Here is a 12,110-nt window from a genome sequence, read left to right as displayed (position 1 = left end):
ACATATATCTATGTATATGGATATATATATGTATATGATCTCACATACACACATATATACATACACACACACAAAATAAAGTATAAATCAATAACTAGCAAATAAACAAGATAAAAATCAATAAAGAAATTTTTCTAACAAGATCCATCACAGGGCTGGTGTTATGGCTCAGCAGTAGAGTGCTTGCCTAGCACATGCGAGGCTCTGGGTTCGATCCTCAGCACCACATAAAAAATAAATAAATAAAATAAAGGTATTAAAAAAAAGATTGAGCACATTAATAAATTTTAAATGGACTGATCTGGGGAAAAAACAACTCAACAAGTATGAGAAAAGAAGAAGAAGATGTAATTATAGATCCTACAGACATTTCAGAATTTCTCTATTTCATTATTCCAGTCACTGTTGTTCCAAGTCATGTCATTGTTTTGATTTTTCTATTTCTCACAGAAATCAGTCCATTATTAGGTCCGATATTTGCAATGTTTTTCTTATTTGTTCAGTGATTTTCCATTATCAAAAATATTTTACCACTTGAATTTTCAAACTTATATAACAATTAAGTAATGTTCTAAGTTCTAAGAGAATTACATTTGTTAGTTATTACTTAAGTCAAGAGCAGTTTTTTGAAAAACAATGCTAATGAAATCTACACATTACCACCTACTAACAAGTCACAAGTACACAGATCTTCATTTATGTGCATGCATATCCAGTCCAAGAAATACCAGTGCAAGGATTCTCATGGTTCCTGTGAAAACAGCTGGCAGCCTGAGCAGCTCCTTTCCTGTTAGAAAATGTGAGTGGCTTCCTTTTAGAACAAATGCCTGAAATAGTTCCTGCCTATTGAATAAGTCATACAGCATTTTTTCCCTTTCTCTGCTTAATTTTCATTGGAACTTAAAAATGACAGAAATTTTGTTTTCACCTGGTTGCTTTAAAACGGATAAAATGGTTTTTGGTCTCAACACAGACCTTTGCAGAAATTGGGAGCACAGATGACTGTGTTGATTCCAGGAAGATCATCCGGCTTCAAATCCCAGTGCAGTCACTTCCCAGGTGGGTGTTCTTAGATGATGTAATCTCTGAGTGTCTACTTCTGGACTGTTACATGAAGAATTAAATAAGTTTAATATAAAAGCATGGCATATAGAATCTAGTATATAATTCTTATTCTTCTTGACTCTGTGTAACCCACCAAATTGTTCTGAACAATCCTTTTTTTTGATACTGGAGATTGAACCCAGGCTCACTTAACCACTGAGCCACATCCCCAGTCCTTGTTTGTGTTTTATTTAGAGACAAGATCTCACTGAGTTGCTTAGGGCCTCACTAAGTTGACAAGGCTGGCTTTGAAATAATGATCCTCCTGCCTCAGCCTCCCAAACCACTGGGATTAAAGGTGTGTGCCACTGTGCTCTGCTGAACGATTATTTCTTAATCTGAAAAAAGGACAAAAATTGATTACCTCTGAGGTCCCTTACAACTCTAACTGCCAGTTTTTATGAGCATATAAAATATAAGCCTTACATTATCACGAGAAATCACTTTTGTTCTATTATATTTTTGTTATTTAACAAAGCTCAACAATGTAAAAACAGTTCATTCTCAGAGAAAGTATTATTTATTGCATTTTAGTCTTTTTTTTTTAAGTTGAGCAAACCTGTAAGATAAAAAGCTAGAAAGGAAGGTTTTATGTAAAAGGGTATAATCTGAATATATTTAGTCTCCATGAATGCATATTTTATTCATTGATTTGTTTAAGGAATAAAACCAAATCAAGAGTCACAGAAACAAAGCCATTTCGTTATCAGGAAACTTGACATATATAAGCTCTGCTCCATCATGAAGATTCCACAAAAGATAATCTCAAACTGAATCCAGCCACCTAAGAAAGAATATGAAGTTAATGTTAACATTAACAAAGCTTTAAAATAAATATATAATCATAGACATACACATTTTTCTATGGGCTAGAATCCAAGCACATAAGTATTTTTTTTAAAGACCTTTTTTTTCTTTTAAGAATGCTTACCATTTTTTCCCCAATTTTTAAAACTGCTGTTACTAGTACAATATAGTTATACATGATAATAGTGGGGTTCATATTGACATAATCATCCATATATAGAATACAATTTGCTTAATTTTCAGTTTCCAAGCTTACTTTTAAAGAGTGTGATATTAGTACTGGGGATATGGCTCAGTGTTAGATCTTTCTCCTAGCATGCAAGAGGCTCTGGGTTCAATCCTTAGTACAAAAAAAAAAATACTCATAACAATAACAACAACAAAAGTGCAAAATTACAGATTCCAACTACTCTGGATGAAGTTCTCTAGAATGATCTAAAATGATATTTTCTGTAGAAAAATTATACTGACTTTGAATTCCAACATGTTGGAGTCCATTTTAATTGTAAGAAATTATTTTAGAATTTGTTTTGAGAGAGAGGAAAAAAAAGAATCTGAGAAATATATAACTGACATCTACAGTGTAAAACTAGACCAAACACTAAGGCAGATGCTCTTTTAGAGAATGTGTGATTAATAACAGTCATTTCTTTCTTGAACGGTTATTGAAACTGCAAAATGCAGTCTGTCCTCTTATCTCAGAGGAACAGTTGTCCTATCTCCTTTCCAACTAACCTCCACCCACCATTGTACTTGATAACCTTCCTTCACTCACTGACTTTTGCCTAAAAATATGCTTAAATTTATAACTATATCAATATCTGTGTCTATCTCTATTTCTGAGTTTATCTCTATCCCTAGATAACTTATTACCATTTTTATCTTTCTCAAAGTGGTTTTTGCCTCAAATTATGATCCTATTTTTCTTTCTCTTTTACTAAAAAATATCCAGAAAAAAAAGCAATTTCTGCCTTAATATGTCACTCATTCCTTGGTGCCCTGAAGTACAGCTTCTTCCTGCATCACAACTCTGAAGTAACTTTGTAAGGGATGGAAAAGTGCCCCCTTCAAAATTCATGTCTTTCTGGAATCTGCAAAGGTGACCTTATTTGAAATTATATATGGAATTATTATAGATGCAGTCAAATTAGGATGAAGTCATACAGTATTCAAGGGGGCCCTAAATCCAATCACTGGTATCCAAATAAGAAGAAAAATTTGGACAGAGACACAGACACACAGAAGGAGAGTGGGTATGTGAAGAAGGGGCAGAAATTGGAGTGACACGGTTGTAAGCCACAGAATGACAAGCAAAAGAGACTGCCTGAAACCACCAGAAACTAGGAGAGGCCAGAAAGGATTCTTCCCAAAGGCGTTAGAGGGAGTGATTCCCCCTAAGCCTTTGATTTCAGGCTTCTGCCCTCCACAACTGCAAGAGAATAAGTTTCTGTTGTTTTTAAGGCACCCCATTTAAGGTAATTTGGTACTAGAAAACTAGTACATTCTCCTCATCACGATATCTAGTCCATTCATGTTCTGATTTACCTTGCTTAAGCAAGGCTAAACCTTACTTTTTATAATAAAATTGTTGCTTTGGATTTTCAGACACTATACTTCTTCATAAGCTCCTTTCTCTTTATTTTGGGCTTCATCCAAAGTACTTTGCCTTTCTCTTCATTCTTTCTCTTGTAGTGACCACTTCTATTTCTGTGATTTCAATCATTGCTTCTATACAGATTGCTCTAAACCCAAATCTTCAAATGTGACCTGTCTTTTGAGGTCTGAATCCTCCATTTTCAATCACAGTCATTTTCAAGTTCTGTATTTTATATTTTTTGTAGGCACTTTTCTAATAAGAGCTACATTACTGTGCATTAACTTATTTTGTATTCTCAACAAACCTGTAAGGCCATTGCTCTTACTATTCCCCAATTTAAAGATGAGAAAGCTGAATGAGTCATTGAGTTGTTAATCTGCCCAAGTTCTTATGGTTAGGAAATTGTTAATTGGGATACAAAGCCCCTATGGTGGATCTTAAGTATCTTTTTGAGAATTTGGTGAAAATTATCATCATTCTTCCTAGAAAAATATACAAGAAGTTTCCAATAAAGTTTTAGAGAGTTCATAGATCTGTTAGGAGTCTATTTTTGATGCCAGGTTAAGAACACCTATATTGGAAAGAACTGAATTGCTACAGAAACACTAAAGGAAAACATAGCTGAATTTAATTGTCTAATTTTATAGATCAATTTTATTATCTAGGAAAGTATAATTTCTACTTTCAGCAAATAAGTTCATCTTTCTCCTAAAGAAAATGGTGAACTTCATGCTCATGCATCATACAAATGTAATGAATGATTTCAAATGTGGAAGGGAAGACAAATTATTTGTAAGGAATAATTACACAGCAATACAATAACTATTGCAAGAACAATAATCTTTGTGGATTTGTGGAGGATGATATAAAATGCTGAGAGGGAACAAGGAAATGAGGTTAAAAATATTTAAATCAGGTAAAAAAAAATCATGCAAGGGATGACTGAGGGGATTCTAACCTAAGATGGTAGAAGTATCAGAAAGGAATTGATTCAAAGGTTACTAACAAGGAAAAAACTGTCCAAGTTTAGAGGCTGATTAGATCAATATGAAAGAGGAAGAATCAAGAATAGCTTGGAGATTTCTGTATAGGATGATTAGGTGAAGAAATGCAATTGAGATGGTAACTAAGAAGAAAAAGGAGTTGAGGTAGGGCACATTGGATTTAAAATGGTGTTGAGGTATCACTATAGTTAGAAATATGATTAGGACTTCAGATAAGAGACTGGTAAATATTCTGGAGTTAAAAAAATATATTCTGGACAAGCTGATAAAATGAAGTGAATTATAAAGAGACAACATGATGAATAAAATGCTGCAATCTTTTTTTTTTTAAGTGAGAGAGAGGGGAGAGAGGGGGGAGAGAGAGGGGAGGGGGAAGAGAGAGGGAAGGGGGAGAAAGAGAGAGAGAGAGAGAATTTTTTAATATTTATTTTTTAGTTTTCGGCAGACATAACATCTTTGTATGTGGTGCTGAGGATTGAACCCGGGCCGCAAGCATGCCAGGCCAGCGGCCTACCACTTGAGCCACATCCCCAGTACCTGATGCTGCAATCTTGAGAGACATTTTCTTTTTCTTTAGGAAACTTCCGTTTTGCTCTTATTGCCTTCCAACTGATTACATGAGGCCCACCATATTATTTATTTAAAGTCAACTGACTCAGATATTTACCATATCTACAAAATATTTTCAAGTAACACTTAGATTAGTGTCTGATTTGTGTCTGATTTTGATACTATGGCCTAGTCAAGTTTCTACCTAAAACTAACCATCAAAGGAGTGAAAACAGAATCCATAATTCAATGGGAAAACAAAGTATGCAAGTATTCAGAGAGGGAGAGAACTTGAAAAATGGTTCACAGAAGCCACAAATGTAGAGTTCTCCAGAGGAATAGAACCAATGGGGTGTGTATTAGTATGTACACATACATATGTAAATGTATATTTTTACAGAGATTTATTTCAGGGAATTAACTTACATGAATGTATGGGCTGGCATCCTGAAACCAGGCTAGTTAGCAGACAGGAACCTCAGAAACCCAGAAGTTGAAGTAACAGTGTCACTGTTAAGGTGTCACATTACATAAGAGCCTAAATCTGTTCATGGATTTTGACATCTAAGAATTCTGGTGACTTAGCAAGATCTGTTTCAGTGGAGTTTAGGGAAAGAGGTAAAACTGCAGTGGGTTGAAAAATGAAAGGGAATTGAGGAAGTAAAAGCAGGATTGCAATATATTTATGGCAACAATAATTGAAATATTCCAAAAAGTATTTTTCCCTTCCTCCAGCTGGAGCTTCTCCAGTACCAAATTTTTTGGATCTTCTCAAATGCTAAAACCACTCCCCAAGGGGCTGGCCTGGCAACAGGTGTAGTCACGGCTGTTTAGATGCCAAGCATTATGGAAATTAGTTTCATGTCACAGATGACAAAATGGGCATTACGATAGTAATATTGGTAACACTTTTAAGGCACAGGAAAATTTCTAGAAAAGTCTTCAAATTTTTTACAGAAAAAAATGATAATATATTCCTTATTAAATATTACCTAATATATCAGAATCTTTTCTGATATACAATTATAATATAATATAATATAATCAGTACTTTTTGGTGTCAGGAAAGAGGCAAACTGTCCATTACATGCCTAGTTTAACAAACTATATTACAGAAAGATCCATGAGTGGTCATATTTTTAATTTGGCTGACTAAAGGCAAGCACCCTTAATAGAGTACATATAGGACAAATAGGTGTATAGGATTATTTAAACCATGATAACTAAATAGAACTTAAACTGGTTGATTACTGAGGTAGACATTATTTTGTCTTTAGTGAAGTGAAAAAGAAATATCATTGGGAATAAAAATAGCATCTAAAGTACATGAGTTTCACTATTGGTAGAAATTAATACTTTTCAATGAGATCATAATCTTTATACACGTTTTCTTTTTTCCATAGCTTTATTGAGGTAAAATTGAAGTGCAATAAAATGCACATATTTGGAGTATGCAGTTTGTTTTGTTTTGACATGTATGTAACCAATACAATCAATATAAAAAGCATTTCCATTGATTTTTTTATAAATTTGAAATAATGTAGACTGTGTTTCCTATATGATTTATTACATTAGAAATCAATCACCTTAAGATAAATATAATCCCACCCCCAAAGGTCAACTATTTCAAAAGTAAATGGCACATTTATAAATATCTCAGAGGTCAAGGAAGAAAGCACAATAAAAGTAAATAAAAAGTGTTTTGAACTAAGTGATAATAAAAGCTTAAAATATCAGGATCTCTGGGATGAAACAGTACTCAGATGAACATTTATGACTTAAAGCACTTCTATCAGAGAGAAGATAAAATAACAATCAAATTATTTTAAATTATGTAGTAGGAATGAAGCAAAAAATAAAGAGTAGGAGCAGAAACATGTGACATAGAAAAAATTATATAAGTAAAATTTTATTTAAAAAGAAGTCTAATCAAGAAAAAAGCAAGAACACAAAAATTAATATCAATGAAAATGGAGCTGTCAAAATAACCCTAGAGATGCTAAAAGTATATTAAGGTAATAAAACAATTGTGTTATAAAAATGCTTTTATAACATGGTCTATATTACAGAAAGATCCATGTGCTGCTGAGAAGAAAGTGTATTCAGTCATTGATGGATAAAATATTCCATATGTCAGTTAAGTCTAAATTATCAAATGTATTTTTTACTTCAATACCTTCTTTATTTAGTTTTTGTTTGGAATATCTATTCTAGAGGTGACAGAGGCATGTTAAAGTTACCCAGTATCATTGTGTTGTAGTCTATTTGATTCTTGAAACTCAGAAAGTTTTGTTTGATGTACATAGATACTCCATTGTTTGGGGCATAAGTATTTAACAACTGTTATGTCTTGTTGATGTATAATTCCCTTAAGCAGCATGAAATGGCCTCCTTTGTCCCTTCTGATTAAGTTTGGCTTCAAGTCCACTTTATCTGATAGGAGGATAGAAACCTCTGCTTGTTTATGCAATCCATGTGAGTGAGAAGTTTTTTCCCATCCTTTCACCTTCAGTCTGTGGATGTCTTTGCCTATGAGGTGATTCTCTTGAAGGCAGCATATTGTTGGATCTTTTTCTTAAATCCAATCTTCCAATCTGTGTCTGTTGATTGATGAGTTTAGGCCATTAATGTTCAAGGTTATTACTGAGGTATGACTTGTATTCCCAGTCATTTTGGTTTATTTCTAGTTTTTAATTTTAATTAATTTCTCCTTTGATTGACTACTCCTTTAGTGTAGTTCCCCCCTTTGTTGGTTATCACTTTTTTTTTCATTTAATCTTCATGGAATATTTTGTTGAGAACATTCTGTAGTGCAGGCTTTCTAGTTGCAAATTCTTTTAACTTTTGTTTATCATGGAAAGTTTTTATTTCATCTTCAAATCTGAAGATAAATTTTTCTGGATATAGGATTCTTGTTTGGCATCTATTTTCTTGCAGAGCTTGGTATATGTTATTCCAGGACCTCCAGCTTTGAGGGTGTGGGTTGAGAAATCAGCTGAAATCCAAATTGGTTTCAGCTGAAATCCAAATTGGTTTCTCGATATACGAACCTGATATTTTTCTCTCACAGCATTTAAAATTCTGTTCCTATTCTGTATTTCTGTATGTTAGGCATTTTCATTATAATGTGACTTAGTATGGGTCTATTGTAATTTTGTATATTTGGGTCCTATAAGTCTCTTGTATTTGATTTTCCATTTCATTCTTAGGGTTTGGGAAACTTTCTGATATTATTTCATTGAAAAAAATTTTGCATTATTTTGGTTTGTATCTCCACATCTTTGTCTATCACAATATGTCTTAAATTTGGTGTTTTCATTTATCTCATAGTTCTTGGAAGTTCTGTTCATGATTTCTTAACATCTTCTCTCCATAGTCCACTCTATTTTCAAGACTATATATTTTGTCTTCATTACCCAAGGTTCTGTTTTCCAAATGGTCTAGTCTGTTGGTGATGCTTTCTATTGAATTTTTAATTTGGCTTATTGTTTCCTTCAAGGATTTCTGCTTGTTCCCCCCCACATACCCAATCTCTGTGTCTTTATTGAAGTGATCTTTCAGTTCCTGTATTTTCTCTCTGACTTCATTTCTTATACCATCATTTATTTCACAGATCAGTTTAACTATATACATTCTAAACTCTTTCTCTGACATTTCTTCCACTGTGGTGTTGTTGGATTCTGTTTTTGGAGTATATTAGTTTGTTTTGGGCAACTTGTTTCCTTGCTTTTTCATGTTGTTTGACTACTCATCTAAGAGTATGGATCGGAGGCAGTAGAGTTTCTATCCTGTGGACTTATAGTGTCCCTGAAGTTTTCCAGTACCTCACTGTTTAGGAGAAGACAAATAATAACAACAACCAACGCAAACAATATACAGTATTAACCAAATCATTCCTACTATGATGTCTACAATGTTAATTATCACAATAAACAGAAGTGATATGATCAGTTATTGCCTGAAATAAAAATAGCAAGTTTGCAAAAGGGTTTATAATTTCAGGTGGTGGACAGGATGTGATGATTATGAGGGAGGAGGCAAGAAAAACTTAAAAATTAAAGGAAGAATGAAAGAGTAAGCAATAGAGATTGGCTGTTAGCAGAAGAAAAGAGAGAATAAAGGGTAACAGGTAGGAGGAAAATATATATAAAGTAAAAATTTAAAAATATTAAAAATAAAAATAAAAGAACATAAAACAAGAGTAAAATATACAAATGAAACACCCTAATTCACACAAAAAAAACTAATCCATGAAAAATAACTGACTTCAAAAATGCTAGATATGAGGGAAAAAACATGAAAATGTATAAATGTCCATGTACCATTAAGGTCAGAATTAAACAGAGAAAAAGAATTTTAATAAAACCATCTCCCATGCCCAGTACTTGCTGGGCCACACAGGAAGACTGCAGGGATCTCCCCTGGGTTCCACTCATATAGTGGGAGACCCAATTCTTAGTCCCCTATGTTGCCTCTGGACCCCACAATGACTGGTCTCAGAATCAGTCTAAGTAATCTTTCCTACCTCTGCACTTTTGATTTCCTGGCCAGATGCATCTCTCCCATCCAGTCCTGCAAGGAGTCAGATTAGAGGGGGAAGGGTAGAGCTGGGTGGGTTTCCATGACCAGTTGTCCCCTGTGTAACCCGCTCTCCATGTTTGATTTTCCCCTTAAGTGTAAGCACACTCCATGTCATGCCATGTGTGTTTACTGAGTCTGTATATTAGGCCAAATTCAGGTTTGCCAGGAACCAGCCCCCTCAGCTGCCAGCCCCAGTGCAGGGTCTGCAAAATGTTTCTTTCTTAATCCTCTGCAAACTGCCTGGAGAGATGGTCGCTTCTTTCCCTGAACACAGATATTGGGCAGTATGTCTTTCAGGTTTGCAGGGCAATGTCCTTGATCTCTAAATGCTCCATACCCAGATACACCTCGGGCCTCCCAAAATGTGGGTTCTTTTAATTCCCTTATCCCTCCACTATGATCACAGAAGGATCACTCTGGTTGGTGCTTCTGGCCCAGTTGTGGCAGTGGCTGTACTACTGGGATTTTTTTCCTTAGTTTATTATATCCAACCTCCTGAATCTCTGATCTGCTTTGAATGTCCAGTTTTAAACTCCAGTAAAGTCCCCCCACTTTTTTATATTTTCCTACTTGCTGAGAAGCTGCCTGTCTACTTTCTTGGTTTTACTCCATGGAGCAGCCAGGAAAGTGATCTCCTCTATTCTGCCATCTTGAAAAACTCCACTTGTTTTTCCTTAACTAAAAATAAATCCACAAATTATTTGGGCTTTCAACTATTCTCCAAAAGACTTTTTCCGGCCTTCAGGAGAAAGACCATTGGATCTCAGAATTAAAAACAATTAAAAAAAAAATTCCTTTCTTAACACTAGTATTGGGGTAGAGTACCTTCATTTAGTTCACAAATCATAATACATAGGGGTTTATTTTTGATGAGTACTATTATTCAATAAATATTTTTGTGGAATCAACATTCAAATGCAATGGTGAATGAATAAGTGCCCTATTATTATTTCTTATTAAAAATGAAAGACTAAATAATACAAAATTATTTGAAAAAAGGAAGAGAAATATTTTTTGAAGACAAAAGTAAAAATCACTATCAGAAGTACAATCAAGGTCATTGTAATGTCATGTGTAACTAATTAAAACAAATTTTTAAAAAAGAAAATATAATAAAAAAAGAAGTACAATTAAGGGTAAAGCAAGTATCTCTGTAATAAATAGCAAGAGAACACCTTAACAAGTGGAAAGATGGAGAGAATGTAGAAAGGGCTTCCTGTTTTTTCCCCACAGTTTTTATTAAGGCATTATAGTTGTACATGATGAAATGTTATTATATATCCATATATGCACACAATACAACAAGGGGCTTCTAAATTATAGCTGAAACTGTTTAAAGATACCACCACCAGAGAGGACAAGACTTGGCCTCCAAAGGAGTATATGCAATTTGTTTGTGCATTGGCAGGCAGAATCAAAGATTCTTCCCCTATTCCCACCCTCATCAGCAGCAGAAGGCTCTGAACTTACCCTTACCTCAAACTCTTGTCTATTATCCATTTGTTCATGTCAAACAGCTTAAAAGAAAGTTTTGAGTGTGCATATGTATAAAAAAATACACACACACACATGTACTTTTAGGCAAGCAGAACTGATAATTTATTTTAGTCTTTTTCTACCTGTAGTCAACCAAAATTTACTGAGAATCATGTGCAAAATACCATGTTAAACATGGGAAAAGAGGACAAAGTTGTAGTTACAAGAAAGAAATCATAAAATACAATCTTCTTTAATATTATTATTAATTGAATTTGACCAGGCAGTTCTTCACTACCAATCTTTGTCTGCTTAGTTTTGCAAATTAAAAGCAAGATAATAATCAAGTCCTCTGACATTCAAGGATTCACATCTAACTCTACGTTGGTCATACCCACAGGTAGACAGGATAAAACAGTGGTAAAAAGCTTTGAGTGGCCCAGTGGTAGGGTGCTTGCCCAGCATGTGTGGGGTTCTAAGTTTGATCCCCAGTATGGCAAAAAATTAAGTAAATAAAAATTTAGACTCAAGTGGAGTCTCAGGTTCAGATCTCAGACCTAAGCTTTCTGAGTTTTATTTTTCTTGTTAAGAAGCTAAACACATATAATCTCATAAGGATGCCAATTAGATAAGAAAACTTATTTGAAGCATCTAGTATGCATCTAGGATCGGGAAGACAATAAGTAAAAGGCAGTGATCATTATTATTAGAACATCTCGTCTAAACCTCTCATTTACTAGATAACATGGAGACTCAAAAAGAATGTTTAAGGCTAGTGAGCAAACAAGTTAGCTTGAACACTTTAACTGGGAGAACCAGGCTTCACTCTAAGAACTAAGCATTTCCAGAAACTGTGCTAATTCAATTTTCATATATTTCACAATAGTCTAAGCTTTAAAAAAAATAATCAGTTAACTTCTTTTACTAAAATAATAATAGTCCACAATTTTCTCTACTTCATTTCCAACACCTACACATCTCTCAGTATTGTC

The sequence above is a fragment of the Ictidomys tridecemlineatus genome, chromosome 11 (genome assembly GCF_052094955.1).
Source record: "Ictidomys tridecemlineatus isolate mIctTri1 chromosome 11, mIctTri1.hap1, whole genome shotgun sequence".
Lineage (NCBI taxonomy): Eukaryota > Metazoa > Chordata > Mammalia > Rodentia > Sciuridae > Ictidomys > Ictidomys tridecemlineatus.
This window is presented reverse-complemented; position numbering follows the sequence as displayed.